The sequence below is a fragment of the Parasteatoda tepidariorum genome, chromosome 11 (genome assembly GCF_982258835.1).
Source record: "Parasteatoda tepidariorum strain Cologne lab strain chromosome 11, Ptep-v5.0, whole genome shotgun sequence".
Classification (NCBI taxonomy): domain Eukaryota; kingdom Metazoa; phylum Arthropoda; class Arachnida; order Araneae; family Theridiidae; genus Parasteatoda; species Parasteatoda tepidariorum.
In genome coordinates this window covers 96,912,299-96,938,472 of record NC_141765.1, presented here as the reverse complement: position 1 = coordinate 96,938,472, position 26,174 = coordinate 96,912,299, and the positions used below count along the sequence as shown (strand labels likewise).

The 26,174-nt window shown below is 28.5% G+C and overlaps 2 long non-coding RNA genes across 10 annotated transcripts in view; both read left to right on the top strand.

The window, feature by feature from the left end:
- Positions 1-12,844, top strand: part of LOC147801943 (uncharacterized) — a 37,841-nt gene extending 24,997 nt beyond the window's left edge. For 8 of the 9 annotated variants that reach the window (XR_015430244.1, XR_015430249.1, XR_015430250.1 and 5 more), the window contains 3 exons: positions 2,768-2,860; positions 6,026-6,124; positions 11,350-12,844. This is a non-coding gene — a long non-coding RNA (uncharacterized LOC147801943). The remainder of the gene's footprint in view (positions 1-2,767; positions 2,861-6,025; positions 6,125-11,349) is intronic. The other variant, XR_015430251.1, reaches the window with a different exon arrangement.
- A 7,341-nt stretch (positions 12,845-20,185) lies between these two features.
- On the top strand, positions 20,186-24,597 carry LOC147801942 (uncharacterized). Its single transcript, XR_015430252.1, has 2 exons — positions 20,186-20,377; positions 22,791-24,597. It is a non-coding gene; the product is annotated as an uncharacterized LOC147801942 (long non-coding RNA).
- Positions 24,598-26,174: the final 1,577 nt, after the last annotated feature.

The window sequence follows — 26,174 nt, the reverse complement described above, 5'->3', positions numbered from 1 at the left end:
CTTTTAGACAAAATCTGATTTTTATGTACTCCGATAAAATTCTCCGATGTTTCGTTCAAGGCTGCTACAACCCTAAACACAAAATTACCTGGTATAGTTTTTTGCATAGCAAGTTAATTAGTTGTTTGCTAAAACTACTTCGGCAGTGTGACCTTAACTAAAAATTTTGTTAATGAAAAATAAAGTTCTTTATATATCATTTATATACCATAGTTAATAAGTCGGGTTGATTTTGGTTGATTAGTTTAAAATGGTTTGCATCAATTAAATAATATTAACCATTTTATTATAACAGGTATTAAGAATTTTAGTGTAATTTTATTGTTAAATGGTATTTAGTATTTATGCATCTTATTAGAATTTTAATCATTAAACGCAAAAAGAATTTTAAAAAAAATTTGATTGAAATAAAATATTACACTGTTGAATCTGTATTTCTTAAACAAAACATGATTTTAACACTGATAAAATGCTACACTGTGTAAGTTAATTATTATTATTATTTTGTTGTTGCTAAAATTACTAATGCCGAAACATCTTAAATACTAATTTTGTTAATTTGTATAACAGAACAGGAAACCTTAACAGATAGTTTATGTTTTCTCAGAATTAAGAAAAAGCTTCAAAAACCCATTTTTTTTTTCAAAATAGATTAAAATAAATGTAAAATTTGCCTCATTGATTTAGAATTTTTCTAAAACTCGAAAGAAAATGTTTTTGTTCATTATATATTCGATTACTTGATTATTTATTTCATTATTTATTTGATTACTTGATTATTTATTTCGTTATTTATTTGATTTACTGATTTAACAAAATATTTTTAGTCATCAAAATTTTAATTTTGAATGATCAAATTGTAAAAATAAAAATTTGAAATGCAAAATGTCAAAGTGAAGTGTACATTGATGTACACTTCCATGCAATTGTAAAATTTGACTGAATATTTTTGTTCAAATTTGTTAAAGAGGGTTTTTAAGTAACTTTTAAATTTTCTCTTTTATACCATATTTTATTTTCATTATTTCAAAAGAGGTGCCAATAAGTTTAAAATTATACATTTTGGCCTATTTTGATATTACCTTTTGCGCTGTATATTTTCAATTAGCCAATATTAGGCTTAAACAAATATAACATCATGTCTTCATGATACTAGTGTAGACGAATGGTGGTATGGGTAGTGTGGAGAATGATTCTGTTCAACTTCCAATAGAATAAATGTTTATTTGTTAAATATATAATTATACTGATGCTATGCATTTCCTAAATCAAAATGATTTTTTAGAATAATTTACCTTTACAATTAATAATTTCAATATTTAGCACAAAACCTTTAGATTAATTCATCCCTTAAAAGTTTTAAGAAAATTTAAAGGTGATGTTTTATCAAGTTTGATAAAAGACTACCATTCAATATAGATAAATGAAAGAATTTTTGCCATACCTTAAATTAAAACAGCAAACGGTTTTCATTACCCCAATGAGGGAAATATCACTAAACTATGCACTCTTCGTGTTATCCATTCAAACCATTTCATCATCAAGTTAAAATTATGGTTATTAAAGCTGATTCAATTTTAAGTTGATTCAATGCTATCAAATAAATCGAATTAAATAGTAATTTTTAATGTGTTGATTTTGTTTAAAATGTCTTTTTTAGTTAAGTGAAATGCCCTCCATTAAGGCTCAGATTGTAATTGATTTCATTTTTGCTTTAAATATACCTTTCTGAGTTATCATAAATGACTACTTAATAAATTATCAAATTTGTCACTAGAATCTTAACTTGTCCACATTAGTCCAGTGTAGTAGAGTTAGCGAGGAAAAAACAATTAGTACGCAAAACTTAAACAACTTTGTAATTCTAGATATAAACCAGAACACAGGTTCAGATTATTATTGAAAAAATTATTATTGAAAAAATTCTTGACTAGTTAAAAACTATATTTAATAAAATTGTTTGACGAATTTGTAAGAAATGTAACCCCTATCTTTCTAAAACGAACCACCAGAAGGGAACTAGTGTATGTTACTACATATAACCAAACCCTCAGCTTTCTTCTCTTCTCATTGGCATGGCAGCCCAGGATGGGCCTTGGCCTTCTCAACAAGCCTATGCCAAGACATTCTTCCCTTAGCCAAGGTTCTCCAGTTTATTATCTTTAAAACTTGTAGGTCCTTTTCAAGGCAGTCTAAAAATCTTAGGTTTGGCCGTCCTCTTTTTCTTGTACCTGTTGGCCTGGCACTGAAAACTTTTTTGGTTGTCCTGCAATCCTGCATTTTTATAATGTGGCCTGCGCATTTAATCCTTTAAATTTTGATAAATTTAATGACATCAGGTTCTTTATATGCTTTGTAAAGTTCCGTGTTTAATCTTCTAAACCAGGTATCGTTTTTACTTATTCCACCAAAAATGCTTCGCAGTATTTTTCTCTCAAATCTAGCTATCATATTTTCATCTCCACGGGTCATTGTCCAGGTGTCACATGCGTATGTAAGCACTGATCGTATAAGACATTTATAGAGTAACACTTTTGTTTTTCTTTTTATTAGGCTTGACTTAAGATATTTCCTTAGACCATAAAAACACTTATTGGCCATCATGATTCTCGTATGTATTTCTTGTGTAGTGTCATTTTTGTTATTAATCTTAGACCCCAAATAGGTGAAGCTATAACCCTCAGCTTTACCCTCCTATAAAATATTTCACCTTAAAAAGTTCATTAATAATGTTTGAGTTGTAAACTGAAAATGTTTATGTTTTTAGAACAATTTGGACACTCCTCTGAGGACATTGATACTTCTTCTGTTGTTCCCTTTTTATGATCATGATTCTGAAATGGTGTGTGTTGCTGGAAAGGTCAAATATTTTCTTGTTCTTTCTTTTAATGTCTCAAACAAAATAATGCTTTTTAATGAATAATATCCTATTTTTATAACTATTAAGAGTTTGGAACATCTCAGGGTTCTTAGTTGTCCTGATATTCTTGATATTTCTGATCATATATAGTCCTGATTTTTATCTTTTTTGTCATGATATTCCTGATTTTTGTGTATTCAGAACATTCCATTTTTTACAAATACAAATCATGTATATAATTACTGAACTGTCCATACGAGAGTTTGAATTTTCCATTATTTTGGGAATGGTTAAATTAATTTTGAAAAAAATTGAATTTTCAATCCAACATCTTTTAAAATGCACAATATTCGATGGTTCAAATTTATGAACCACTAACTTATATACACTATTAAGTCATACAACCTTAACTGCACGATACTTTGTTACAAATTATTTATGAATGCAGTTACTTTTCAATAAATCTTACGTAGTATCAAATTTTTATGGTGTAGAATTCACGGTGCATACACTTATTTATGCAAATACAATAACAAACATTAAAGCGTTGATTTTTGTAGTTTTAAAAGCTATATTGATTTATCTCTTTCATCTAATTTAAAAAATAATCAATGCTTATCATGTCATAACATTTTCAAATGGGAAATTGAGGTATTATCCACTAAATTACTTTTGTACAAAAGTGTAAAGAAACACATTCACTGTTCAAGATAATTGTATCAAGAGATTTGTATCAAGAAACCCTACTTTAAACTTATTTGATTAATACGTTGACTGCCACATCACCCATATTCAGGTAACAGCATAGTTTCTGATCAGACCACGTCACCCGTATTGGGGTGATGCTTATTTAACTCCTTGTGAAGGATATTCGTATGTATTTGAAAAGATATTTCACAGGACGTAACAAAACTATTGCATTTTTATAAAAGGAGTACAAAAGTGATTAAGAAAATTATTGTGAACCTCATGAAAGCGTTCTTGTTCACTTCTATTTGACTCGCTAAGAAATAAGTTTTCCATTTTCTTTTTGAAAGTTTAACTAGTTAGAGTAAAGATTTTAAGTTATACTCTTCGTTGATCCAAACTGATCATGTGAAGTGGCGAGATAAGAAGCAACTGACACAAATAAACAGACATGATACCATGGAAACAAACGGAGCTATATATTATCTTTGAGATCCCCAGAGACTCACATTATTAAAATATTGTTGGAAGTACTTAGCAGAATACGCTTCGTACCACGTTACTCGCGGCGTGAAGGTGATTTCACTGTAAATGCGTGTGGCAGTCTACGTGTTAAGGAAGTCTTGAACTCTATTAAAAAATTTAACTAAACATTGATATGAGGAAATGTTAACTGATTGATACTGATTATTTCAATGTAAGAGCACTGTAAAATTTTATATGTATTGATCTCTAACTATTATGAATTCTTCAGTACTCCATTAATAGAATTATACTGGATACTGTTAAACTATCTGACTAAACAAAGTTTTGAAACTAAAAATAGTATATTTTGTAATTCTTTTGCGAAAAAATTCACTTTTAATGTACTTAAGTAAAGCAAAATTTATCTTTTTTTTTTCTTTTTAAAAATAGTTTGGTATATAAATACTTTGCAAAAGAAATGTTCTAAATTTTTTTCTTTGGCTGTCACAAAGACAGAACAACTGTTAGTTCACGATTTGAGTATTCTTATTCTGCACTATTTATGCTAATAATGAAAATGGTTCAAAATGTCAATACGAAGAAGAGTCACAGTTAATGGAAATATAAAGCATTTGTAATCTAATTTTTTAATATTTGAAAAATTACTATAAGACTGCATTATCTAAGTTTGCAGAACTTTGCAAAATTTAAGAACTATTCTTTGATTTTTATAATTTTCTTGTAGGTAGAAAAATCTGGCCAAATTAAAGGCTTTTTTAAAAAAAGTTTAAGATTCTTTTTTTTTTTTTTTTTTTTTTGAATATTTAAACTTTTTTTTTTGTAGAACATTGACATTTCTTTACAGCAAAATAATCTCTCTCTCTTTATAAATATTTATACACACAGTGCACAAAATAAAAAACGAACCACCCTGAATAATTTTTGATTTGATGATCAGATCTTCACAATCTAGGGGTTAATCTTAATGGTTCAAAAAAGTGATCTCAATTATGCCTATTAATTTGTGTAAATGATGTTTAAAATTATTAAATTAGACACAAAAATGTACTTTCTCTAAATAAACATATCTTTTTCGATGGATTAAAATTTTTGTCCTCCAAAATTATAGGGGGTAACTACAATATGGGAAATATGGTCCCAATAGTTTGTCGTGAGAGCGCCCTAAAGTTTTGACCCCTTAATATTTTACCTTTTGCTTAATTCGCCATATCTGGAGAAAGTTTTAAGCAAAAAAAGAAATAAAATTTGCTCACAATTATGAAGTTTGTTTAGCCGTAGGTAAATCTGTGCAAACAATAATATTTGGTGAGTATTTATTAATTTTCACTATTTTATTTAATAATAATCGAAAAAAAATTTAACATTAAGACATACAATTTTTTATATTCTTTTTAAGAATGAATTTTTGAATTGCAAATTGCAACATTTGAGCAAAATTGGTCAAATTACTCCTGAGAAATCGAATTTTAAAAATACAAAATTTTCAAAAGATGATTTCTCAGAAAACATTTGACCAAATTCACTCTAATTGCATAGTTTGCCTTTTAAAATAATGCAAATAACTGTATGCCTTACAATTCATAAGTTTTTTTACTATAATATGAAATAATAAAAAGTACTAAATACTCACTAAAATTTATTTTTTGCATGGAATTATCTGTGTCTAAACGGATTTTGTAATTGCATCCAATAATTTTTTTTAATTTGCACAACAATTTCTGTTCCTATGGGTAAATATGCAAAAAGTAAAATTAACATTAGGGTTCAAGCTTTAATGACCATATTTCCCAGATAGCGAGAATATTCCCCTTCATTTTGGGGGTAAGTAATTTGAATTCGTCCTGTCATGATATATTATTGTAATTGTTGCTTAACTTGATGGTATTTCTTGATTTTTCACACTAAGTAACAAAAATATATCATAACTGGTTTTATATATTTACTTATATATTACATTCAAAATTTATATTTAATTAGTCTGAACAATTTCAGGAAGATTTGTTCCTGACACTGCTACTGTTCCTACTCCATCACTTACAGCTAGAGAATGGCTGAATGGGAAAAACAGAAATCCTATTGTTATCTGTGAAGGTAAATTAATAGTCATTATATGTTTTGTTGTAACTCTAGATAAAAAAAAATAATTTAAAATTTCATAGTTGCCAGCTTTCATGAAAAGATTGGAAAATTCAAAATTTTTTTCTTCTTTTTTTCAATTTTTTTTAAAAATATTACTACAAATACTATGTTATATTTTCATTCTGTTGAGTTTTAGTAAATGTTTTAACTGTGATTTTTTATTTAATCAAGCATTTGGATAAATTTTTGAAGCAACAAATTAAAAATTCCACTTTATTAGACTAAGTAAATTTTTTTTGTTTCTTCTATCTAAGAGAAAATTGTCTGCGTCTATGCTGTGTATATGAAATCTTAGTGCTGTTAGAATTTCAATATTGTCAGAATTTTGGATTACTTTGAAACATTTTTGAACTCACTTTTGGTTTACTTTGAAATAACAAGGAAAAGCCCCTAGCTACTCCAAAATGTTTCTTTTTATCTCATATATTGTGCCATATGAAAAATCTTTTTTTTTTTTTGTAATTTTGTAAGAATAAAACATGATAAAACCTGCAAAAGTAAACTCATTGAATTATACTTATATATAGGTATTTTGTGTGAAGAAATATAAATTGATTTTTCATAACACAAGAAACATTTTTAACAAATCTATAAATCATAATCTCTATATATCTTCAGTTTCATTGAAGATATTTAGAGATATCACTATTGACAAAAAATATCTAGATTCATAATTGTAAATATTTTGTAATTTCAAAAATGTATTTTCAAAATGTTTCAAAGTACTCAGTCACTTTTTCAATGATAATATGATAAAACAAAGAAAACTAATGAACTTTTCTGGAACACAATTAATTAACTATAAATATAAAAAATTTAAATTTAAAAATTATATGCTTTAAAATTATTTACAATGCAAAAAAATTATAAATACATTTATTTATTTAAAATATTTGACAGTAACAAATTGCTGTCAATTTTCCGTAAGTTTTTTGCCTCATTGTTTCAAAGGGTTTGAGGTCTTCCAGGATTCCAACGATCCTTAAAAACTGCTTTTTTTTTATTTTGAAAAGTAAGGGCCCTTAAAAGTACTTAATTTTAGTGCAAGGTTTTTAAAAGTCCTTAATTTTTTCAGCATCACTAAAGTTGATAGGAACAATTTTTCAGTTCAATTTTTTCAAAATGTTGTTCTTTAGATCATCACTTAGAATTAGACCTTACATCCAGGATAAAACATTTATGAGTCCAAAATTAATGTGTTGGGGGGGGGCTACAAGCAAAGGAAAAGAAAGCATGCCCTTATATTAATATATTGGTTCTTTCATTAATATATTCTGCCTTTTGCCTAGAATAATACTCTATGAGAAGAGTGACACATTCTAAAAGAAAAGAATAGTGTGGACAAGAGGGATAGTGCACATGGATGAGATAGGGCTTTTTTTTCGGGGGGGGGGGCAGTTTTAAGGTACCTAAATAGAAGACCCACACTTCAAAACTGACAGAATTTAAGAAATTCAGTTATATTGTTACCGCATATGCTTATAGGAATTAAGTAAAATGCTATGAACAGAAGCATCAGAAAGTATTTTTGAACTAGAATCCATAACAAAAACTATTTCCTAAAATCTTGAAGAATTAAATAAATTTGTATAATTTTTTAATATGTAATAACTGTAAATTTATAGAAAGCAGTAACATTTTTTTTAAAAATCATGATTGTTCTAAAAATTAAACCAATCTGTAATAAACAGGATTTAAAGAATCCCAACCCACCTAGGTTTTTCATCAAAATCCTGGTTAATTGGCTTTTTAATGAAAACCTAAAGTTTTTTCAAAAATACTTTTATGTATTTTTTTCCTGAGTACCAAATAAAAAAGCATGATTTGCATCTAACAAGAAAGTTAAATATTTGGTTACTACTTATAATTTGTTTTGTTGCAACCTAAATTTTTTTTTTTTTTTTTTTTGAAGTTTTAGATTTTTATGCCATTATTTTTATTTCTTAAGAATAAGCAGATTGTTACTTAAAAATTTAGATCTCCTCATTTATAAGATTTTTAGATTTTAATAATCATTTTATTCAGCTAACATTCCAACTTAATATACTGTTTTTAATTTTTATTCAATTTTTGTTTGCTTTAAAATTAGTTCATGTTTTTTGCCAGATTATTTAGTAACATTATGTAAAGTTAATTCCTAATAACAGGTTTTGCTGGAAATAATTTTGTGTAAAATTAATCATAAAAGTAAATGTAACACATTTGCTGCTTACTAATAATTTCAAAACTGTTAATATATACCCTTTTCAATATGTTTTTCTTAAAATTTTTCAATATTTTTTACCTGATAAATTGATACTGCAAGATTTTTTTTATAAAAAAAGAATACCCCTTTCAGTTTTAAACTGAATAAAATATCAAATCATAATAATAATAGAGGATAATATTAACAATGATAGAAAGATAGATAAAGAAATATTACTAGTAAAAATCTATGCATGATGTAAAAATAAGTTATCACTATTTTTTAATTAAGGAACCTTATCACTTTTCTGGCCATAGGAATGTGTTTAGACTTTTGAAAAATCATTTTTGACTCTTTTATTTATACTAGGAGGCTCCGCCCCCTGCTCGCTAACGCTCGCCAACCCCCGAGAATTTCTACGCAATCCTATGTGGCTCACGCCGTGAACCATGGCTCGCTGCGCTCGCTTGCCAATGAACACAATGTTCTAGCACAAAGACATAGTATATTATCATCAATGACATAGTATTTTATCATCAAAGACATAGTATTTTATCATCAAAGACATAGTATTGTACTTATGTAGAAGAATTCTATCAATGTTCTTATTGGCTTTTAAAAAAGTATATTAGCTATTTACATTGTACATGGTGAAAAAGTCAAAACATTAGCTAAATGAGAAACATATTAGCAAAATTTAGATAGTTTTAGAAAAAAATTTTATTATTTAAAAATATAAACTTTAAGCCCTAACTTTTCCTTGTGAGATAATAACCCTCAAAAAGTCTTTCATTTTCAAGAACACAAAAATTTATTTTATCGCCAAATGAAATATTTTTTGGTGATCAGCATTATTGAAATCAATTTCTATATTAATTAACATTTGTGATAAAGTAAATAACATTTTAGAACAAAATAAGGATGTTTTACATACAATAAATTAAAATGCATGGCTGTTAGCATTACCCGAGAAATAAAACGTGGAGGTTGCCATGCTGCATTTCTAATCATGAGTTTTGATTTTGGCAGTTCCCCTTGCCTACTGCCAATAGAAGTTTCAATTAAATTTTTTCCAAAAAACATTTTTTTTTCTGCAAAGCTCTAAGAAATTAACACTAAGCATTTAGAATTTTTTTGAAAACACAATTATAGATTTGGCATCTTGGAGCAATTACTGAAAGGCTGTCAAATGACTTAACTCTTGATCGGCCAACATAAAGTTGTCCATGACTAAAAACTTGTTTAGTCAATACTAAACTGATTTTCTCAAAAGTCTGACCTTGTGACTTACTTATAGTCACGGAAAAGGCCAGCCTAATTAATTTCTAATTGAGTTTAAATTAAATATTATCATGTTTTTAGGGCATAAATCTGAATTGAACAACCTGATAATGCTCACTCTGGTTATTGTTTCCGTTTTTAAAAGCGCTATATGTTGAGCCACCTCATGTGATATTTGCCATGTGACATTTTTAGCAGCAATCATTGGTCGATTTTCTAACGATGCCATTCGGGGAGTTGTAATGAGGCTTTTTTTTGGTGCCGTGTAAGAGAAATATATATATAGATGCTTCACCTAGAACTAATAGGAAACATATTGGTTTGAAAATAATACATTTTCTCAAACATAATTGTATTTTTATCCCATAGAAATTTTCATAAAAATATTTATTGCAATGAATTTAAAACAATATGTTAAGTTAAGCGTAATGAAAAAATAGTGGAATGATTTAATGTACTTAGATATTAGTATGGCCTGTTTTTACTTGAAATACGACTTAGTTTAACATGGCTTTAAGAAAACTATTCTCATGTGGAACTCTAGTTCAACTTTTTAGTATTTATTCTTTTAATATTTACTCTTATAAATTAAACATTTCATTAATAGAAAAGGAATAATTTTTTTGGTGTAACTGAGTATTTAGCAAAATTGGCTCACAACTGAAGATCTAGTAACAAAATATAAGAACTTGTAATAATTTTTTCAATGTTTTTGCCAAATTTCTTTATTTAGTCTTTTTTTTAATCTAAAATTGCAAATTTTAATTTCTGCACTTAGTTTTACAATTCAATTTCAATAAAATGATTAAAAGTGGAATACAGATTAGTTTCATAGATGATGTTAACCTTTGACAACCTGAAAAAAAAGGAAAAAAAAAATAACCAATCCAGGTTTGCAAAAATTGCCTGGTACTTCTTTGGCGTGCCCTGTTAATTAATGTAATTATATAAGTGCTTACATTATAATAAAACTGTTTTTTATTATTCATTTCCATTTATTGATTTTTTTGAAGAAAGGTAAATAATTGGTTCTGTCACTGGTGATATATGTATTTTCAATGATAGACAATCATTCTATTTTTAAAGTCCTTAATTTTTACAAAAAAAAGTCCTTAAAAGTGCTTAATTTTATCTTTGTCAAAAGAGTGGGAGTCCTGTCTTCCATTAGTGCTTGCACTGATTGTGATTCCATTTTGCAGTCTTTGTATTTCTGCTTTTTCATTCATTTTTTAAAACTGCAGCAACGCAAGTTTTAACTTTTTCGTCTGCTCATAAATAAACATCAACACTTGATATTTGAGGCATTTTCCCCAAACAGTAACAAATCCTAATTTTGCACCAGCAGTTAATTGTTTCTATTCTTAAAACCAAATAACTTTATTTATTTTTTTAAAACAATGTTGGTGAAATTTCTGAATGATATTCTTCTGCTTGTTTCAAAAAAGATTTAAATAGGCATTATTCACATTATCAGAATAGCATTTGCGATGAGACCATCAAAACAAGACAATACACGTCAGGAAGATACTGAAACAATGATAGGAGGTTTGACTGTATTATTTTAAAAACACTTTGGCTTGAAACCAAATTTATTTTTTTATTCCATGTGCCCGATTGAAGTTTTAAACATGACTATTTATAAAAGATCCGACTTTTATAAATAGAAATATTAAGTTGATGATGAATGATTTAGAATTAATTCTTCTTTCAGTTGCCTGAGACTTGTAAGAAATTAACTTGTCTTGTCAAAGAACTGCAAAATAAATTGCAAATAAAAGATGAATGAATCAAGGAACTGATTCGGAACTGAACGAAAAACATTGCCTTCTGCAGAGTAATTTCTGCAATGACAATTGAATTTTCATATGTATATATTGTATACAAGTTGATTTGACATTTTTTGTGTATATTTAGTTTTAATTTTTTTTTTTTTATCCAAGTGATATTTACTCTATTAGCATTTTTATTCTCTTGAGTTTTATTTTTTTAGAAAGAGAAATCTGAGTAATGTCTTTTTGTTTTTCTTTCGATTTCTCATTTTTATAAAGAAGCTCTATTCTTGTATCTTTTTTCGAATCCTCAAGCGTATAAAAATGCTTTTGAGCCTTTTTGTAGTAAACTTTTCTTCTGCTTTAAAAAGATTGAAAATTATTTATGTTATTAATTAATAAGCAACTTCGTAAATTGCCAGCTATGAGCCTGTAGTCTATTGTTACAGAAAGCAGAACTCTGAAAATTGATAGATGATTGAATCTAAAATACTGAATTTCTTACCCAGGAATTTCAAATCTATTTTTAATTAGCTTAATATTTTAAACTGATGTTTTCACAGATTAGTAACATTAAAGTTAATGTGTTAAAGTTAATCAATTACAAAATAAGTAATTAATGCTTATTTTATTAATTAAAGCTCATTATCTAATCATTTACAATATGAAAAAACACAAACTTCATATTTTAAAAACATTAAAGGCCTAGATAAATGCTTAAAACTAATCAAAGTATCATCACTGCCAATAAATTGTTTTGAAATGTAATTTTAAATTAGTTTTGTAGCAAAGTAATAATTTTGCATTTCTAACAAATATTAGAGCACAAAGTTAGGAAATAAATATATGAAAATATATTTTATAATTATGTATTTAATTTTATAATATGATATTTTATAATTATGTATTTAATGTTACTGACTTTTTTTTGTGAAGAAAACATGCCTGCAGCAAAACAAAACGTGTAGTGCACTCAAAAGTAAATAATAAAAGTAACAATTTGCTCAGAATCTTTGTTTCTTAGCTTGTTTAATAATAGAAAAGTGCATGTTTATTATAATAAAAATATTTAAACAATATAAAAATATTAATTCTGAAAGGTCAACAATCCACAAGATAATCTGAATCCAACAAAAGAGAAAGTTTTAGAAATTAAACGCATAGTTAATGCAAAAGGGGGGGAAATACGTCACTTATTGTTTATTTAACTAGTCATTGGCTGATAAAAGTTTACTTATTTTTAACCACCTAACTAATTTGCTTATATTTTGACTTAGTTTTGTCTATGATATTTGTACAATCTATTTTCTCATATTTTAATGAATTTCTCTAAATTTAGTTGTAGCATTATTTTCCTTGACCACCCTGTTTTATATATATCATGGGTGCAAGTCTTCCGTCCCCAGGACGGATTTCCGTCTTTTGAAAATGTCCGCGGACGGAAGTAAGACGGAAACAAGACTGACTCGAAGACGGAAATCGGAATTATTTTTTTTTTCTGTCCATAAAAATATTTTTTTAGGTCTACGTTATTGGTCTACTTTCTTATGTCCTGTTGTTATTTTATCAAAAGACAGATGAATAAATATTTTTTGTGCAGTATTTAAACTTGATGTATTATGGTAAAGCTTTCTTAGATAGTTTGCATATGTCGAGGGGGTATCGTGTATGTTAGGTATTTCAGTCAAAAAATTTTCAGTCTTGGCCTTTTATCAAACTTGCACCCATGATATATATATAAAAAAAATATATATGTGATATAATTATATATATTTATTAATGTTTTACACATTTGTAACTGTTTTATGCAGCATTTTTCATCCTCTGTACATTTCCTTTTGGTTTTAATTATATTACATTATATTATTCGTTACATGTTATTAATTATGAAAATTATGTTATTTCCTTCTTTTTTTATGAGAATGGACCAAACTATTTATCTTTTCCTCTTTACTATGTGCTGAAATACTTTTCAAAACAAAACCATGCTGTTTCGTTTTTTGTAATCATTTTTTTAACTATCTGCTCTTATCTGCATTATTTTCATAACTTGGCATGTAAATTCCATTCCTCTTTAAAATATTTGTTTTCTAGGCTTGATCCTAAATATCATGCTTTTTGATGTATTGTATATAAAAAAGTATCTATGCTTTTTATTTAATTAAACTGTAAAATTAAATTTCATGTTTTAAATGCATAATTGTTAAAAAAAAAATTTCCCCTCATGTTAACATCATTTGTAAACATTAAAATGCCAACATTTGCAAATTTAGAGAGAAATAAATTTGAACAAAACAATTTTTTATTTTGTTGCAAAAATATTATTATATAGGTATGTATATATTTTTTTTGTTTGTGAAGAAGAACATTGTAAGTAAAACTATGAAGGTTTTATTTTAAATATATATATATATATATATATATATATATATATATATATATATATATATATATATAATTTTTATCATAATAAGAGAGCTATCTAAAGCGTAATACTGATTTAAAAAATTTAAGGTTGAAAAATTATCTTAAAAGTTTCTGAGTTATTTCCGTTAACTTTGTAATATTTGATTAATTTTTTAAATTTAATTTTCAGAATTGATAATAGGTTTTTTTTGCTCTTTTATTCGATTGCATTATTTTCTGATTTAATGTATAGGGATTTAAAACTTCCTACATGTCTTTTGCTTCTTTTGAGTGCATGCTGAAGTGCCTGTAAAAGTGGTTCAAATAAGGGTGCATTTTTCTGAATGACTTTTTTTTTAATTTCTCAAAGGAAAATTGAGAAGTTTTGTATTGCTTTTACTTTTTTGTGTGACTGACTGATTCTTTTTTAGAATGTGTATAAAGTTTTAGAAAATATAATTTGTAATCTCATTTAAACTATATTTATACTTGCACTGTAATTTCATTCAAACTGTGATGAGTTAGATACAAATCTTGTCTATAAGATTAAAGACTGAATTTAGAATTACATCAGTATTACTCCTGATTTATAATTATACATCTACTAAATGCACCTAATCATTGAACTCACCTTTTGAAAAAAAAATTTCTAGTTGTATTCCATTGAAATGTGCTACATTTTTTTTATTAGACCCAATAGAACTTGAAACTTCCACAAAATGTCATTGTGTAATTGTTATAAATATTTTATAAAATCTTTGCTTGTGGGGTTGATTCATTAACATTGTTGATAATTTGGAAATGAATAATGCACTGTTCTGATAAAAAGAAAATTTTTTTCTTCCCTTGCAGGAAGTTGCATTTCAATGACTTTTTATTGGTTGATAAAAAGCTGCTATGTTAATTCTATGGAAGCACTATTTCCTTTCACGTGTGTAATCCTTTAGAATTTCATACCTCACATTAAGAACCAGATTTTGATGAGATTAGAACTCTTCAATCTCTTTTTTTTTTTTTTTTAAATATTTGTGTCAATATATTTCTCATTCTTTAATACAGTAAAACTTGTGTAAGTTGACCACTTGTGGTGCATTGTTTAAGTGGTCAACTTAGACAAGTGGTCAACTTATAAAGGGGATGGGTCATTGTTTATTATTTCGTTTCCTATATCATGTTGCTATATATTTAATTTTTTTTTTTTTTACTTGCCTTAAAAATTTTATTCAGAAAATATGCAAATGAATATCTTAAGAAATGTGTTTAAACCTGAATGAACTTCAATTTCATACATATAATTCTAATATTTAACTAATTTTTTTGAAAAAATTTATTTTGTTAGTCATGCATGGGAAGTGCTTAATAAATATAATTTCTTAAAATATCAGAACGCGAAAACATGTAATTTGAAAACTTTAACAAAATAAAATTATTTGAACCCTTTAAAATTTATTTACTACACTTGAAGATCAAAGACCATAAATAAAGGATCAAAGCATATTTCAGAGCATTCATTTATTCAAATGCTCACTATTGCCACTGGAAGAGCAACTTTTCAACTATCACACCTGTCTTCAATGAACTAAAGAAAGAAATAGTCAGTTTCCCCTGATGGTCAACTCACAAGAGGGATTAGATTAGCTTTTTACACTATTTCACCAAACAAGTGAAATTTTAACATACATTGCCAAAATGACAGAAAATTTTCTGAATTTTTTTTTCTGGTCAACTTATGAGGGTTTTAGAATAGAATTTCATAATACTCCTAGATAAAATTTACTTATTTCAGTGATCAACATACAAGATAGACAGGTGGTCAAGTTACAAAGGTTTTTGCTTCTTTATATTATATAGGAAAAATTCCGTTCTTTATAATTGAGGTCAACTTATGCAGGTTTCACTGTATTTATTTTTGTTATTTTAGCTTAATATGTAAGTACATTCTGAGTTTTTTTCTAACCTTTTGCTTTCAATTGGAATAAGAGGCTAGCATGCTAAGTGCTATATCTAGATTATATCTACAATTAAATGTAGTTTTAAAAAGAAAAAAAAGTTTTTGATTGAAATTTTTATTGAAAGAAATATTTAAATAAAATAAATAATTATTAGTTAATAAAGAAAGAACTATTTAATAAAAAAGTAATCATTAAGTTTTTTTTATTTATTTACTTTTTTAACAATAAGGGTATTTTGTGTAAACTTTAAAGCATCATTAGGTTTTTTTTTTTCATGTTATCCAAAGTTGAGTTTATGGTTGTGATTTAAAAAGCCTAAAATGGTAACTACACACAAAAATTATGTGTGCCAACTATCATAAATGTATAATAGTTAAATACTTGGTGTCTCTTTTAAATATAAATGTAATATATTTGTTTCCCTTTTTCTATATTAATAAAATTAAGTTTTATTTTAGATAGTTTTATTTGAATAGCAACCACCTAACTACTTATCTTTTGTGATAAATGTGTACATAAAGAATGTTTTTTTTTAAGAAGCACCTGTGCTTATAATGTGGAAAATTTGTTCCTGAAATCACTGTTCTGCATCTGAGAACCTTTTATCAGAAACAATGTAAATTATTATTTAATGTTTTTTAGAAATTAAATAAAGCTATAATTTTAAGGGATTTTAAATTTTTTCTGGGTTTGAGAGAAACTATAAATGTAGAACAATTTACTGCTGAAGATAAATATTAAATACAATAAAGTTTGAAATGTGTGAATTAAAATTCATTTCTCTAAAAAAATATTCTGCTAAAGCAGAAAGTAAAGAAATAAAAATAAGGAATATTTTTGAGTTTCATCAGTTTTATCTTCTTTTTTTTCTTCAGAAAATAGAGCATTAAAAATGAAATTGTGTAAAAGAATCACTGGATAAACTTAAAATCTGGAGTTACAGACATTTTAAATCTAAAATGAAATAAAATAAATTGTTATTTAAACCGATGTTCTAAAAATTAAAACGGAGAGTTAACTTTTTTTTTCGAATACCAACGACCTCTAAATTCAACCTCTTCTCTCACCGAACTTTGGGACCCTATTTTCCATATTGCGGCAATCTCCTCTATTTTGGGAGTCAAGAATCCGTCGAAAATACGTTATTGTATCTGATATTTCGTAACTTAAAGTATCCTCTGCACTAACTAATGAACAGATTACCTCAACCCTTGAAGTTGTTGTCATTGGATTAATCGAGGTGTTTTTGCTTATTTATATTTTTGCGCACAGTTCATTACTTTAGTTCTACTATAATCTTTCACAAGATGTTCAAAAATAACAGTGAAAACACATGAAATGCGAAAAAATTAACATGCAAGTGCACAGCAACTGCATGGATTTGCACATGAAAAAAAGCTTTTTTCGCTAAAGCGTTTTGTTTAATATACTTCTTTAAAGAAAGAAAGGAGTACGATCTGAGAAAGGTCGTCAACTCAGTCAGTGGAACTATTATATATTTATCTATTAGAACAGATAGATAAATAATTTATGTAATATGTATTGTTGTTGTTCTTGTCGTCGGGTATAAAGACAGATGCGGTGCCATCTATGGTCAAGAATTAGACTTCTGCCACACCCGTTTATAGGGCGGACCCATTCATACAGCTATTCATTTATCCCCAGATCGTAATTTTGGCCTGAACAGTAGAATCTCCATTTCAGTACCCCCAAAGGTACCCATTTTTAAGAGAACATGGAGGTCTTTGTGATCCGACAGATTCAACGTGCACCATTCTTGCGCGGGGAGTATGTAGATATAATTTTTTTTTTTATTATTATTCCTTTTTGTAATTTAAGCGTTTGTTGTTGCTGTCGGCCGCCATTAAGGCAGAGGGAGTGTGTTTTGTTATTTTTTTCCAGTGGTGCCATCTATGGCTAAAAATTCGACTTCTTCTACACCCATACGTCACACCCGTTTATAAGGCGCACTCATTCATACATTCACAGATCGTAATTTTGACCTGAACCAGAAAACGATCAATCTCCAAACCCCCAGAGGTATTGCTTTGTTATGGGAACATGGAGGACTTTATGACCTGACAGATTTAACGTGCACCAGTCACTACATGGAGAGTTTTCGGCCGGCTGGATTCGCCTTATGTAATATGTATCTACTATGGAAAGCTACCTAATCGGTGCTGGAAGGTAATTTTAAAGTTGACAGTTAGGTCCGACTGGGAGAGTCTTCTAACGCTTGAACTTTAAATTTGGTGAAAATTATCGAAATTCTCCTAACACTGTTTTGAAAGCTGGGATAACCTGGTTGGTAGAGCACTAGGTCCATGTCCAAGAGGTTGTGGGTTCGATACCCGCCGACCGCAGACTCCCCGTGTAGTAAATGGTGACTGATGCACATTAAATCTGTCGAGGCACAAAATCCTCTACGTTCCCATAACAAATCAACACTTCTTGGGATACTAATCGAGGAGTTTCCTTGTCTTCTGGATTGGGTTCAAAATGACAAGGCTTCGGAGTTGAACATTAGCAGTCGTAAACCCAAAATTTTGTCGGCTGTTCAACGACGGTTATATAACACTGTTTTGAGCCTTGATGGCTCAGTGGTTAAGGTAATAGGCTGTAGCTGGATTTCGATTCCCAGAGGCGCTTTGAAGCCCACTTAGCTTCAGATCAATGGGTATCAGTTGGTGTGTAAAGTAAAGGTGGCCAGTGCGCAGTGCTTCTCACATTCCCACGATCATGCCGTTGATCACGTAATTGTGCCGTCTTATCCCCCATGATCCACTACGGGCTGTTGCGGGAGCTCTTTACTTGTTAACCACTGTTTAATTTTTTATACAATGCTGCGACCACCGATCTTAGGAATTTCAATGAACGATGCATTTAAAATATAGTAAACAACATTGCGTAAAATTAAAAAAAAAATGAACACCGAAAAATTATTAATATTTGAACTATCGGTAGTTTTAAGCAATGAATGCGGAAATATTTCCATTTTCCACACAAGGGTATGAAAAAAATCCAATTCGAATGTGGTTAAATTTCAAAAGTAATTGATAAATAGCAAAATATTTTCCTGAAATTGTTTAAAAATGCTTTGAACAAAGAAAGATTCATCTTGCAATGTAAAACGTATTGTGAAAGTTTCAATAAAAAAAATTTTTGTTATAAGACAAAAATTTTTAAATTAATGCTAAATAACTAAAAGTACTTTTTAATTCATTGAAAATATATTCTGATTCGATGCAATAAATAAAATTCTTAGTAAGCTGTTCAAATTAACAAAATTGTTGGACCGTATTTTTCAATTTGTGGTTGTTCCTTATGTTTTGAGTCAAAAATCCGAATGCGTCGTAAAAAAGACACGTTTCTCTAGAATACTAGGTCCCGAAACGGGTTTAGTGGAAGCTCTTAGGGGTTCCGAGAGTAGGGGATAGAGAGTTCACCTTCCAATGAGGTGAACAGGATTTGAATCCCAGACTATACGAGCTCCGCATCCAGCTTGCACCGACCTCAGTAATGACGTGAAACATCCTCAGTGGTAGATGGATCATGGGTTTGAGTCCCCTTGCTGTTACGCTAGCCGTGGGAGGTTCTCGTAGTTTTCCTCTCCATGTGACGCAAATGCGGGTTACCTCCATCAAAAAAATTCCTCCAGGAAGGCAAAATTTCTTCCGATGCTCTATCCAGGAGTTCTGGATTGGGTTTAGAATGACAATAAGGCTACGGAGTTGAACATTAGCAGTAGTAAACCCATTAAATTGGGTCGGTGGTTCAACGACGGTTATAAAATAAAATAAAAAAATTCAATCAAATTGAGCCGTGATGTGTCAGGGGATAGAGGCGAGCACTCCTTCCAATGAGGTGAACCGGGTTCGAGTTCCAGCGATTGCGGGTAGATACGAATTCCGCATCCGACTTGCACCGACCAGTGCTGAAATATACTCAGTGGTAGGCAGATCATGGGTTAGAGTCCCCTTGCCGTCTGGCTAGCCGTGGGAGTGAAATACGGGTTAGTCCTCCGTGAATGCAAATTTCTCCCAATTTCTTGATACTGGAAATCTCTTATTTTCTGGATTAGGTTCAAACTTGCAAGGCTACGGAGTTGGCGACGGCGGTTATAAAATAAAATTCAATTAGTAAAAATTTTTGAAAGCTACAATTATATTTATACCTAATCACTATTTATTTAATATTTTGATTATTTCTTCTAAGTTATTCAAGCAAATTGTAACTGAAAAAGTTCGCTGTTTTTAAAATAGTTTTTGTACACTCTAAAAACTGTACCTCTGATTTCAGAGGCACAAGCTAAATGTACCGTGTATTTTCTCGCGTAAGAGGCACATAACTAATGTGCCTTTAAAAATGAGAGGCACCACGAGAAATTGAAGGCACCAAAGCAAACGCCAGTCAATGCGCGGTACGATAAGACTTTTGTGCCTTTCATTTCTTTTTCTTCGGTACGATCATGTAACGGAGAACAAGCGCATGCGCACATCAGTGAAAAATTTTATGACGAAATACGTTTTCTGTCCCTTCCCATCCACGCTACCGATGGAAGAAGTTTGTCTACAAATGTGTTCTATCGATGTTATAAAAATGCTTGAATTTGGTAAGTTTAATACTTATATCTTATTTTTATATTTATTCCTAAGTAACGACGGCATCTTTTTTATTAATACATTTCAATTTTTATTACTGAATTATTAATGCTACAAATCTTATAAAAATGTTTAAGCGAGAGAGCTAACCCTAGTTATGTTTACATTTCTGTTGTAGTTGTATTATTTATGTTTTATCATTATAATATTAAGAGGAATGTTTTTAAAGTGCCCTATATTTGTTCTGTAGTGTTTGATTATAATTTTGTATGAGGTTTTCAATGTGGCGATAGCTATGAATAAGAAATCATTTTTATTTGAAATACCAATTTACTTTTTTGTTTATCTTAGTTTACATTCGAGAGCTATCACAGAAATTCTCTCACAGAATGATTGAATAATTTAAAAAACAACGAAGAATGTTTTCGAATTTTTATTATAATTATGAAAAGTATACTTTCAATTATTAGCTATTTTAGAAAACAATTGACATTGATATCTAATTATAATTATTTCAAACTGTTACTAAACTTACAGTTGATATAAACCTGAAGAAAAAAATAAGATTATGCTTTATTTATATTTTAAATAAGGTGTAAGCATGGGAGAAAAAGGCAATCTTCTAATGATTTATAAATTTTTAATTAGTTATTATTTTTTTTGAAAAAGTAATGTTTAAAAATGTTTTATTCTAACATCACAGCTTTCAGTGTAAAATTTCAAATTTTAGTTTTGAATTTATGACTCAAAATAGATAACATGGGATATATAATTATTTACGACTGTGAAACTCCTTTTAAAAATTGTAACATTTCAAATTGAAATTTAATTTATTTGATTTTTAAAAAGGATTAATAGCTTGCTCCAGGGTGCTCTTGTGGCACAGCTGGTTAAATTATCTTTCACACTGCTTATTAGAGAACTAGGGTAATGAGTTAGATCCTGGCAATGTATAAAACAACTGGCGTGTATACTTTGCATATAAATTCCGCCACAACTGAAAGTTCTCTCATTGGTTATCGTGCAGAAGATTCAAACGAGCTAGCTCAAGCGGAGTCCACTTTATCTGACCAGTATCAAAATTACATGGCATTTTAACCATGGCCGTTAAAAAGTAAAGCCCTAGAAATAGGATTTTTGGTCATGGTTGAGTGATGGGCGGTGATGAGTACCTTGCTCTTTGTTTAAAATAATATAATGCCAAGTACTTAACAGCTTGAACTTTTTGAAAAATATTAAAGTATTGCTAACTAGAGCAGTTTAATTTACATAATTTTGATATCAATAACTATATATAAAAAATAAAAAAATTATTTGCATAACATTCATTGGATCACAAATGGATTAGATATGCAGAATCGCTGTTGTGTCACTGGCATTTTCCAAGATAAATTCTTAATGCTTTATCGATATATACTGAATACTTTATTTAAAAAATATTTGGTACTTCATATTCAATGCTCAACACTTTATACTCCATGTTTTCTTGCTACGAAAAGCTACCTAGTAAAACTTTCTAATTCAGCATCAGTGATAATAATTTTTAAGAAACTTTTATTTTTTTTTATTGTTATTGCTACCTTACCTGTGTTACTTAGAATAACATTATCAAAAAACTTTTATTAATCTATAACTAATGCTTTTCCTGAACTGTAGTAAAAAAAGTATGAAGCGAAGCAATTTTGATAACAATATTTAGAAAGAAAATATATTGATTGTAAGGATTGATATGTGTATAAACTTGATACAGTGAAAGTTTTTTTTTTTTTTTTTGCTCTCTGAAAGACAATTTAATGTTTGTGTAATCTAAATTTATATTATTAGTATAACTAAATGATTAATAGTTTTTTTTGCTGTTACTTTTTGTCTCGACTGTGTTCCAGTAAATGCAAAAAAATGTTTTTAATTATTAAATATTTTTATAAATAATAAATAATTACTTTTCGATTTACATTTGAATTTTCTTTGTTGACTCCAATTTTGTTTTGTGTTAAGAACAATCCTTGCACTTTCTTATGTATTTAAGCTTAGATAGATTTACACTTTTTTTTTCTTTAACATGTTGAATGCCACACTAATTTTACATGGCTTGTCCGTCTGGCCAAAATGATTTTTTCAGTATATATTACAATTATTTCTTCAAACCATTTTAGTAATAATAATATAAAAAAAAATTAGAGCATTAAAAATTTATTCGAGCTATGTGTTTCGAATAATCTAGGCACCAGTCACCGGTGACCCCTATGGCATTCAACGTGTTAAATTAGTTCAATAATATTATATATAAAAATTATTTTAGCTAAACCTATTCTTAATGTAATAAAATCTTCATGAATGTATTTGTGTACATTGTGATAGAAACTTTTAACAACTTATTCAAATAAAATACTCTTACATTGATAAGTCCTGTTTTAAATGTTCTAGCCGAGATGAATGCATGACAAAACACTGACATGGAGAGGAAAACCACTAAGCCTGCTACAGTTAGTCTGGCGTCCAGGGGACTCAAACCCATGATCCAACTACCTCGGAGGGTATTTTACATCAGCACTGTGGTCAATGCTAAACTATAAATAATGTGGATGCTGTGGGAAGGATTTGATCAGGCCTCCTCTGCAAATGCTTTGCCCATGTACCTCCCCCGGCAAAGTGTTGAGCATTTTTTCTTCCGGATACAACCTTTAAATGTCCGTTGCTATTTCTCTGAATTATTGTGATTCTGTATTAATAACTAGTGAAAACTAAAAGAAAGAAAAATGTGTGTCATTTGATTTTTTTCAAAATTTGGAAAATGTTTTAATAAAAGTTCTCTGCGAAACATGTGGACTTTTTTTATAAGGGTCTGCATTAAACGAATCTTACCATTTCCAAGTAAAATTGACTTACAGTTGTTCCACTCTGTAAAGCAAATTTATCTATATGTTATCACCTTTTACTATGATATTTTATTTTCTCATTATAGTGCTAATTTTTTTAATTTTGTTTTATTTTAAATTATTATAATTTTTGTAAATTTGGTTTTGGCTATTCTCACTGGTTAAATTACTCATTGTATTAAGTGTGTTTACCATTATAATTTTGCTTCCGGTGTTGTGTTTTCTTTTTTTACCTGCACTTTTTCTTTATTGACCTTTAATTATGATATTACTATATATATATACATAGCCTATACTAAGTATTTCAAATTATTTGCCAGATTTTAAAATTCTTAGCCAAAGGAAAATGTTAGAAATTTTTTATGATAGATTTTTTCTGTAGGAAACTTTTAAACATAATACAAATTTATTATAAATTAATTATTTTATAAAAATGCAAATAGAAATTTAGAGTCATTTTGCTGTTGGGGAGGAGTAAACGTGCAATGAATGGGGGAGAGATTGAAAAATGCAGATGTTTTATCGTGTTTGAGGGGAGGAAATAAACATAGATTGAGGTTTATTTTTGGCAACGTATTAGATTAGTGTAGTAATATAAAGATAAACCTGAATCGACGCTATGTTCTGCGTTATTAAATTAGTGCATATATTATTGTCATGAAAAAATATTTTTTCTGCTAAAATAATCTGCATCTTGTTTTTCGTTTGAAAACAGCTTTCGCCAATACTTTCCCTCAAAAGGGAACAAGGTCTTTTTTCTTCAATTGTAAACTAGCCATTGTACATTTTCTCTATGGGCTAGTTTTATTTAGTACATTAGATTGTTGTAATCAAGTTTAAGTTAAAATAATTTTTATTTTAATAATATTTATAAAACAAATGCATGTTTAATGATTGGGGATAAAAATGCGGAATTTCACGATTTTTAAAATACTATAAAAAATAAAAATTCTGAAACAAGCTTTCAAAAAAAATTGCAAAATTCTTTTCATATATTCAGAGCTCAAATAAAATTGTCAATTAAGTAATATTAAGTACAGTTAGTTCTAAAAAAATTGAAAGCTAATGTTCCCAAAATGGGAATGATGGCGCCTAATGGGTTAATATGCTTCGCCAAAATCCGGCTTTTAAAAAAAAAATTCATTTCAATAGAAAGAAATCTTTGATTTTACACTTGTAAAGTCATTTGATTAAGCATATTTGATGTTATAAAACATACAAATTGTTCAAAATCTACATCTATAATTTTAAAATATTGTGAAAGTTCTATATTTTTCCATATTTGTGTGCAACTGTTACTAAATTATGTAATATTGTTCTTTATGTGTGAAAATAAAAGATATTAGATTTCATGATATTTAGTGTTTAATTTTGATTCTTATAAAGCTATTTTATTGAATCTCTAAATATTTAAAAAATATCTAAATTTATAAGAAATTTCCATTTTGAGGATACTTTTTGGAAAAAAAATCCATGAATTATATTAACTTGGTTTAACAGAAATAAATATTTTTTATACCTATATCTGATTAGAAAAACATCATTGTAATTGTTGAAGTATCATTAAACGCTACATAATTAAAGAAATTGTATAAATTTACATATTTTATAATTGCCTATGAAAAAGCATTAGATGGAATCCCTTGAGATGATCACCTCAAGTGGCCAATATTCAAAGAATTGGGAAATATTTTTCATTAAGAATTATTATAATTAATATCTTGGTAATAGTGTAAACCCCTTTTTATATGAAGTGCAAGCAAATTACGAATGGGTAAAAAAAAAAGTGTGTTCAAATCTGGTAAATAACAGGTTTTGGTTCCACTAAATGCTTATTTCAATGAGTGGTTCATAAAAGCAAAATCTAAGGTACAATGTACCTTTCAAGCTAAGAGGTACATCTGATTTTGCCTCTGAAATCAGAGGTACATTGTGCCTTTCATTTTTAAAGGTACGTTGTGCCCTTAAAATTCAGAGGCACAAACGATCCAAATGTTCCTCTGAAATCAGAGGTACATTGTGCCTTTCATTTTTAAAGGCACGTTGTGCCCTTAAAATTCAGAGGCACAAGCGATCCAAATGTGCCTCTGAAATCAGAGGTACATTGTGCCTTTCATTTTTAAAGGCACGCTGTGCCCTTAAAATTCAGAGGCACAAACGATCCAAATGTGCCTCTGAAATCAGCGGTACAGTTTTTAGAGTGTAGTTTTGTTTTTCCCCTTCATTTTTCATTGGTAACTTAATGTTAATTCAAATGAGCTGTTTTTCTTTTCATTTGCGTCTGTCGTCTGTCAAGTCTTGAAATTGAGCGCCTATTTTTGAGCGCGTGAAATATGTCGAATGTTATTTCTAATCAGTATAGTTTTAAAACAAATGAAGTTTTTAATTAAGTGATATCATACCACTTTAGCTTCCTGCGATTTTTTTAAATAAATGCACTTGTAGTGTCCAACAAACTTTTAATACTAAAAAAGTAAACAGATTTAATTGTAAGGAAAAGTGTTTCTCTAATAGCCATTTTCAATGTTTGTATAATTTGTTTGTTTTTTTCTTCCTGAAATTCGGATTATTTTATTCATTTTCAGTTCATGCATAAACTAAATACAAGAATTCGTCCATCTGACGCAACACCTAATTTTAATATTATTAATGTTAAAGCAATTACAAAAATCAATTCTTCATTTCAAAGTTAATGGTAGTCTCTCTTTGTTTATTAATTAGGTGTTCTGTTACATCAATCATTTCGAGTTCTGTATCCGGAATAAATTGGGAAACGCTGCTCTAGGGAAAATATGTTTTATATGTATGAGGCTCTAGGGAAAATACAATTTTATATCCTTTATGGCAGTGTTCCCTAACCCCCGGTCCGTGGGTCAAATGGTACCAAGCTGCCCATTTCATTGAAACTAAATTTAAATTCCTAGGTTTATAC